This window comes from Lolium rigidum, chromosome 6 (assembly GCF_022539505.1).
Source record: "Lolium rigidum isolate FL_2022 chromosome 6, APGP_CSIRO_Lrig_0.1, whole genome shotgun sequence".
NCBI lineage: Eukaryota > Viridiplantae > Streptophyta > Magnoliopsida > Poales > Poaceae > Lolium > Lolium rigidum.
The window spans coordinates 202797343-202806635 of record NC_061513.1 but is presented as its reverse complement, the minus strand read 5'-3'; positions in this window follow the sequence as shown (position 1 = coordinate 202806635).

The following is a 9293-nucleotide window of genomic DNA, read 5'->3' as shown; positions in this document are numbered from 1 at the left end:
TTAATGCTTTGACTAATAATGTTTTGTCGCTATGCATGATTATGACCATTACTGCTCTCTTAGTTGGTCACTCCTAGTCTTTTGCTAGCTTTCACATGTACTAAGTATGAACTCTACTCGTGCATCCAACCACCATAAACCAAAGTTTGCCAATTGTGTCCACCATATCTACCTAGTAGCATTATTACTATTCCAAGTATATTCATCATGTTTTTATTTATCTTCCAAATTAAATTTTGGCATGAGAAAATTAGTTAGTAAAGTTCTCACGAACTTGATGGCACATTTACTTTCTTGCACTTAATAAACTTGATCATTGTGACTATCTTATGAAGTTTATATGTTTGCAAATTGCAAGTTGGGAGTTATCACAAACATGCTTTCATGGGGAACGCTTTCAACATTGCACTTATTCATATTTAGTTGATGTAATGTTCTTTTGTTTATGGATGCCTAGCGGTGCGAAATAAAGTGGAAACTTGTAAGTCCATGGAGTTCGTATATGAGTTAGAGAAACGCATCTGCCGCTAATCTAAGCCATGCATCATTCATGGTGGAAATTTACAGCGAAACATAGTGAGCATTCTATGAAGCATTTTCAATAAAAATATATACCCATAGTAAATAAAAAATTGCTGAGATGCTCATTGTCTGTTTGTCTTGTCATTGTGGCATGGGATTGCTCCTACAAGAGTACTTCCATATCATCGGGCAAGAGGTACCCAATTGGCGGTTCTCAATGATACATGTATACTTACAATGACAAGAACTTATTTGGGACCTAAGTTGAGTAGCATGAGGTTTAGGTACTTGTATTCAAGGGGCGTGAGATTTTCAACTTGTGATTTGTCAAGCATATAGCTCATATTTGCCCCACATTAACTTTAACCATTCAAGATGCTTATGATAGGGGCAATGAGAGCTCAAAGCTAATAAGTACCATACTTTTTGGAAGGTTTATAAAACTTGTAAATCTTGCTTACTCTGCAAAGATTCTCTCTTTTACTTTTATGTTGAGTCTTCATCTTCTACTTTATGCACCAATTAAGAGATCATAGTTGTCATTCTTAGTGCAATGTGCATAGTCCCAAAATTATTATTGATTGATTCATGATTGTGACTATTGCTTGTTCTTAAATTACTTGTATTTAGTCACCCTCTGAACTTTAAAGGTGTCCTAGCATTTATGTTTTGCTACTTCGTAAAGGACATGTTGAGTACCACTTTGTTATGTTTACTCTATGCTCATAAACAAACAGTTGCTTTCAATGCACTATTATTCATGATCCTTTGTTTGAGTTACTCTTCATATTATAACAAAGTTGCTAAGTTCTATTGAATTATATCTATCATGCCTATGTTTAGAGTACTTTGATCCCAGCTCACAATGCTTTACAATGCTTGATCAAAATTGTGTTGGCTTCATGTCACCTCAAAAATTATTTTGTTATCACTTACCTACTCGAGGACGCGCAGGAGTTAAGCTTGGGGATGATTGATACGTCTCAAACGTATCTATAATTTTTTATGCTCCATGCTTGTTTTACACCAAATTATATATGTTTTGCCCATGCTTCGTTGCACTTTGATACATTTTCCGGCACTAACTATTAACAAGATGCCACAGTGCAAGTTCCCTGTTTTCTGCTGTTTTGTATTTCAGAAAAGTTGTACATGAAATATTCTCAGAATTGGACGAAACAAAAGCCCAAGTCAATATTTTTTCGTAACGAAGACAGAGTCTAGAGGGGAGTCGAAGGGGGGCAGCAGGGCGACCACACCAGCCCTAGGCGTGGCCTAGCCCTGGCCCGCGCCTAGGGGTGGCGTGGGCCACCCTGGCCTCCACCGACATCGCCCCTCCACCTATTTATTCACGATCTCGGGAAAACCCTGAATACTCGAGCCTCCATCCAGGAAAAGTTCCGTCGCAGCCGCCATTGCAGAACCCATCTCAGGAGGGTTCTGAAGCTCTTCCCGACACCCTGCCGGAGAGGGAAATCATCGCCAGAGGCATCTACATCGCCATGCCCGCCTCCGAAGTGATGCGCGAGTAGTTCATCCCTGGACTATGAGTCCATAGGAGTAGCTATATGGTTGTCTTCTCCAATTTGTGCCTCATGTTTAGATCTTGTGAGCTGCCCTACATGATCAAGATCATCCTTATGTAATGCTATATATTGTGTTTGCTGGGATCCGATGAATATTGAATACTATGTTGAGGTCGATTATATATTCTCGTCATATGTTATTTGTGATCTTGCATGCTCTCCGTTGCTAGTAGATACTCTGGCCAAGTAGATGCTTGTGACTCCAAGAGGGGGATTTATGCTTGATAGTAGGTTCATGCCTCTAGTTTTCTAGAAGAGTGACAATAACTTCTAAGATTGTAGATGTGTTGTTGCTACTAGGGAGAAAACAACAATGTTTTATCCGAGGGTAATTCTATTGTTTACTTTACACACATTGCTTGCAACTTAATACTGGAAGGGGTTCAGACGATAACCATAAGGTGGATTATTAGTCATAGACGCAGTTGGATTACGATCTATGTATTATGTTGTAATGCCCAAACGATTCTCATAGTAATCATCTTGTCATGTATGGTCGATATTCTATCAATTGTTCAGCTGTAATTTGTCCACCCATCATGTTATCTATCTTTATGGAGAGACACCTCTAGTGAACCGTGGACCCCGGTCCTTTCCTTTACACTGATAAATTCAACCACTGCAATCCTGCTTTGTTTACTTACTATAAGCTCCGTTCTCTTTTATTACTGCAAACATCTCTTTTCACTCGATACGTCTAATCCTTTGTGTTCAGTAAACCGGTGAGATTGAAAACCTCACTGTAAGTTGGGGCAAAGTATTGTGGTTGTGTTGTGTGCAGGTTCCACGTTGTTGCTGACGCCGGTAGTGCGCCCTGCCAATAGTGAGGTAGCAACACCTCCAGAAGTCACACCGTTCTCCTACTGGTCGATTAAACCTTGGTTTCTTACTGAGGGAAAACTTGTTACTGTGCTCATCACACCTTCCTCTTGGGGTTTTCCAACCGCTTCCATTAAGCACCGTCAGGGCACCTCTGGTGGATACTTCGATATGATCACCTATTAGAGTTGCATTTAATGTACTTACTACTGCATCTGTATTGAGCTGGCTATTAGGACCACACGGTGCATTAACATATGCCCATCTCTTAGAAATTATGTCCTGCAAACTAGCTTTCAACTGGATGTACAAAGTTTCATCATTGCATGCGACATGAAAATATTCAGACACTAACACGCTCCGTATGTTTGTTTCGCACCTCAGCCCCATCAAAACCCAATGCAAACATATGTTGATGGGTCTTGCGGGCAACCCATTTCTGGCTTCTTTCGAGAATCGTCGAAGAACTACACTACAAGAAAAGTTGCCATGACCGATGAATTGAAAGTCGCGCCGTGGTTGCTGATGCACCATGCCCGACGATTTTTTCTCTTTCCGTGGTGCATGTCAAAACTTTTTTTTCTTCTTTTTTGAGGCCATCTAGCCCGACGTAAACGTGGAAAACATCGCGTATGGTGGCCCAGGACGTGGTGCATGATGAATTCTTGGGTGCGCTGGCGGACTCAACGCAAATCCGCACCGCCCAGGGATGTAGGGCCCAGATGGTAGCCTCTCTAGCATTGTTTTTTTCTCGATCGCGCCATCTCGTTCAACGTTCTCCGATCGAGCCGTTTACGATGCATGATCATGGGTCCCGCATGTCATCCTCTATGAATGAAAATTCTTTCTTTTCTTGGATTTTTTTGACCCCCTGATTTCTAGCTACTTCCTTTTTCTTTTTATCCCGTGCCGCGTTAGAAACGTTGAGACCGCTGCTGCAAAATGGGACCCACATGTCATCCTCTATGTACAATTAAGTTTCATTTCTTAGAGTTATTTTTGGCACCTGATATTTTTTGGAAGGGTAAAACAGTGGGGTAAAACCCCACTGCAATTTTTTTTATATAATTAAAAAGAAGGTACACAGTTTATACAAATGTAGATAGCCTCGGCTATCAAGTACAAAAAAATAAAACTACAAAACTACAAATCTAACCAAGCTAAGCCACTTGAGATTGCAACCACTCTTTGAAGGATTGAACTTTTTTTTTCTTCATTCTGTATTGTAGCATGTGAAGCTCTTGATGAAATAAGAATTTCCATGATTGAAATGTAGGTCTTTGATTCTTGAAAATCTTGTTATTCCTGATATTCCATATACCCCAGGCTGCTAAAATGATGATATCCATTGAGAAAGGAAGACTTAGTTTGTCTCTGATGTCATAAAAAGCTTCATGTACTGAAAGATTTCTTGTTCTCTGTGGACAGATGTAGCCCCAACATTCTTGTGCAAAAGGGCAAGACCAGAATAAATGAACCAGAGTTTCTTCTTGAACACAATTTAGAGTGGCACAATTGTATGTGGGAATCTCAAAATTTTTTCTTCTGAGTAGATTTCTTGTGTTTAGTCTATCATGCAGGAGTAACCAGAAGAAGAATTTGTGCTTAGCTTGACAAGAAGTGTCCCAAAGGGAGGGGAAAAGGTCTGGTACTGGTAGAACCCCAATCAAAGCATTATATGCCTTCTTTGAAGAAAAATAATTATTGCCCCAAATATAAGTCCAGGCATCTTGATCACCCATTTGAATTCTTTGTCCTGCTGTTACACAAATGCCTTCAAGAATTTCAAATTCATTAAAAGCTTGTACAGAGAGAGGCAAGTGGAAGAGGTCCTGTAAAAATTCAGTATTAATAGTTTCTGCCACCGATAGATCAGTTCTTTTAGCAAAGGTAATCAGATGTGGAAATTGCTGATGCAGACAATTGTCATTCCATAAATCTGTCCAAAAGAAAACCGTGCTGCCATTTCCTAAGTTGCACCTTGCCATTTGCTTGTAATGATCAATTAGCTTTAAGTGTGCCTTCCACCAGAAAGAACCTTCCAAGTTTGTACCAGGTAATCTACCATTTCCATAATAAGATGATCTGATCAATTGAACCCAAGGAATATCCAAGTTATTGTAAAATTTGTGGAGATTTTTAGTAGCAAAGCTTTGTTTTGAATATCCAAGTTCAGAACACCTAGGCCCCCTTGCTTCTTAGGTCTGCAAACTTTGTTCCAAGATATCAAAGCAGTACCTTTGGCTTGAACCTCTGTATTTCTTTTTCTCCATAGACAATGCTTCATGTATTTTATCACCTGATCCTTGATAGAAACTGGTACATCAAAGCATGACATGTAAAAGATAGGAAGGGATGCCAGCACTGAGTTTACCATCTGCAATTTGCCACCATAGTTTAGAAAATCTGCAATCCCTCCTAGCCTTTTTTGAACTCTCTGAACCATTGGGATGAAATATTCCAGAGTTGGTTTGGTAGTCCCAAGAGGGAGTCCAAGATATGTAAAGGGGAAACTTCCTTTTTGGCAATTGAAAGTGGATGTGAAGTGCTGTAATCTTTCTTCATTCATGTTAATAGGAACCATACTGGATTTGTGATAATTAACTTTCAGACCAGTTGAGAATGCAAAGGTTGTTAGAAGTGCTTTGAGGCAAACAAGTTGAGTAGCATCTGCTTTCATAATAACCAGTGTATCATCAGCATATTGAATTATGGGAAAGTCAGGGCAACTTGGGCAATTAATTGGGAGTGATATCATATTGGGAATTATTGAACTACCTCTCAAAGGTAGAAAATACACTTGGAGCAATATGCAACAGGATCCTCTTCTGGAAAGGCTCGATTGGTTCTTCACATCTTCTTCTTGGACAACATCTTACCCCTCAACTTTTGTGTATCCCCTGGTTAAGCCAACATCTGATCATTTTCCATGTGTCATTTCAATTGAAACAAGAATACCCAGAGCTCAAGTATTCAGATTTGAAAATTACTGGCTGCAGCACAGTGAATTTAAAAATATTATTCAAAGTTGTTGGAATATTCCTGTTGGTTTTACTGATCCTGCCAAGAGAATCAATGCAAAACTCAAGAATCTCAGAAGGGGTTTAAAGCTTTGGTCCAAAAATCTACCTTGCTTGCAGAAAAATATTGAAGAAATTAACTCAATCATTGAGCTCTTAGACACACTGGAAGAATTTAGAACCTTATCTCAATGGAATCTTAGAGATTTGCTCAAAAAGCATGTTATCACATTGCTTCAAAATCAAAACACATACCGGAAACAGAGAGGGAAGATCAAATGGGTAAAACTTGGTGATGCAAATACTAAGTTTTTCCATTCCAAAGCCACAGTCAATTACAGACATAATTACATTGCCATGCTCAAGAATGAAAATCTTGATGAGATTACTGATCATGATGGTAAAGCTTCAATTCTTTGGAATGCTTTCAAAGAAAGAATGGGCAGCTCTGGCAATCCAAAAATGCATTTCAATCTTGAAGATACTTTAGACACTCCTTCATTGACAGCAGAACAAAGAGCTGATTTAGAGTTACCCTTCTCTGCTAAATAAATTGAGGATGTAATCAAGAATTTACCAAATGACAAATCACCTGAGCCTGATGGGTTCAACAATGAGTTCATTAAAAATTGCTGGAATATAATTGGAGATGATGTAAGAGATTTGATCAATGACTTTCATCAAGAGAAAGTTACCCTGGAAAGTATTAATTCGTCACTCATTTCTTTGATTCCAAAAACAGAAAATCCATCAAGTCCTAATGATTTTAGGCCAATTTCACTTCTCAACAGTGTGTTCAAAATAATCACAAAACTACTTGCCAATAGACTGCAAAAGATTATCCTAAACATTGTGCATAAAAATCAGTATGGACTCCTTCACAAAAGATCTATACAAGATTGTTTAGGTTGGGCCTTTGAATATCTTTTCCAATGCCACAAATCTCGAGAAGAAATCCTAGTTCTTAAACTAGACTTTGAAAAGGCTTTTGACAAGATTGAGCATGGAACCATTTTGGACATTCTTAAGGCAAAAGGGTTTGGAAATAAATGGATTAACTGGATCAAATCCATCTTCAGCAATGCAACATCATCAGTTCTATTAAATGGAGTTCCAGGGGAAAAGTTCTACTGTAGAAGAGGGGTAAGACAAGGTGACGCTCTCTCACCTCTCCTGTTTGTACTGGCAGCTGACTTTCTCCAATCAATTCTCAACAAGGCACCTGATATTTGGTCACTTGCCTTTTTCTTTTTATCCGTGCCTCCTTGGAAACATTGAGACCGCTGCTGCAAATGGGACCCGCATGTCATCCTCTATGTAGAATAAAAGTTTATTTTGTTGGATTATTTTTGGCTCCTGATATTTGGTCACTTTCCTTTTTGTTTCGATCTCATGCCGTCTTTGAAACATTGAGACCGCTGCTACAAAATGGGACCCACATGTCATCCTCTATGTACAATAAAAGTTTATTTTCTTGGATTATTTTTGGCTCCTGATATTTGGTAACTGACTACTATTAGTTCCTGCATGCTATCACTCTGCTATGCTGCAGTACAAATTTATTTAAACTCATCACACTAGCTACTTTGATAATAATTTTGTGTGCCATCGGATTCTTCAAAGGCTGCAACATTAACTCGCTTCTCTTACTTTGCATGACACTCACACATGGAATACTAAATATATTGGTTTGCATTCCCTTTTTAGCTCTTCTACAAGTTCACAGGTGATCCCACTATATTCTGTATCTGGTCCATCCTTAGCTCCAACATTAACTATCCTCTGCGTGTTGCTCATTACAAATTTATGTCCCAAAACATATTGATTTTCATTCCCTTCACTACAAGTTCAAGAACGATGTTGTTATAATTCTTATCTGGTTCATTCCTATCTATTAGAGTTATTTAGTTCATGGCCAATTTTAAGTAACTGCACATGTTATTTCATGTTCCCTGCTCTATAGCTTTTGCCATCTTAACTTCTATTTGGCTCATTGTTTGTTACAAAAGTAACAGGCTCCTATTACGTAGTTCGCACCAAATTAAAGTCACTGAACATGTTACTTCGCATTCCATGTACAAGTAATACCATTATTATGTGTACCTAGTTCTCCGTGAGCTACTAAATTAACTGCCTGCTATCAGTTCATTCACTACCCTCTATGTGCTGCCTGTTATGTATTTTAAGTCCCTGAATACATTGATTAGCATTCCCTGCACAACAAAGTTCAGATTATAATTCCTTTACGGTTTATTACTAGCTATGATAGTAAAATGCTGGTATTATTTTGTTCATGGCCAATTTAAGTAATTGAGCATGTTGGTTTACATTACCTGCTCTATAGTTGTTGATATTATAACTATTATCTGGTTCATTCTTTGTTACAAAAGTAAGTGCCTTCTATTATGTAGTAGTTTATGTCAATTTGGAAGTAACTGAACATGTTGGTCTGCTTTTGCTGTACTGCAAATGATACAACTATTGTATCTATCTGGTTTGTCATAAGCTAGGCCAGTAACTGCTGCTCTGGTTCAAGTACGTGTACCTTTCGTATTGCTATAGGCATGCGTGTGTGTATATATATGCATGAACACACATTCTTGAGAGATTCTAGCCACATATATAGTGTAATTATGTAGCCCATCGCTCACAATTTTTGGTGTTTAATGCATGAATACCACTAGGATGAAGGGTGTACATACATACTGCTTATCATGCTGGAACTCGTATGTGCATGACTGATCGTGTCTTGATGCAGAGTAAGAAAAAACTCTCTTTATAAATAAGGGCAACATCGGATATCTTCAACGAGTGTATCAACATGGTGAGCTGCATGGGACTTGACAATAGTAAGTATGTTGTTTTATTCTGACGTGCTCGGTTATATAAGGCACAAAATAATTTGATTACTTGTTTATCTTGCACTATCTCAGCTGCTTAATGATTAGAACATCACATTATTATTTTTATGTTGGTATAAATTATACACATCAAAAGGAAGCTCACAGCTTATTATTTGCCATCTGTCCACCTTAAAATGTTTTAGCTGTTGCTATGCCGCATGCACTTTTTATTTGCTTATTGGTAGTCTATATTAGCCCCGTACCAGTAGACTATCTATGCGCATTACAATGGTCTTGTTATAACGAGGAAATGGTGAGTTCCAAATTCTTTGGCATACAATATTGTAGTGTCTTTTCCTTTCTATTGTTGTTGTCTTAACTTATAATATCTTTGTTTCAGATATAGGTGGTGCACGGACAACATAAAAGATTGCCGAATCCATTCATTGTATTGCTAGGTTTAATTACCATTCAATATCTCTCTGTTTTGTAATATTTTTTCA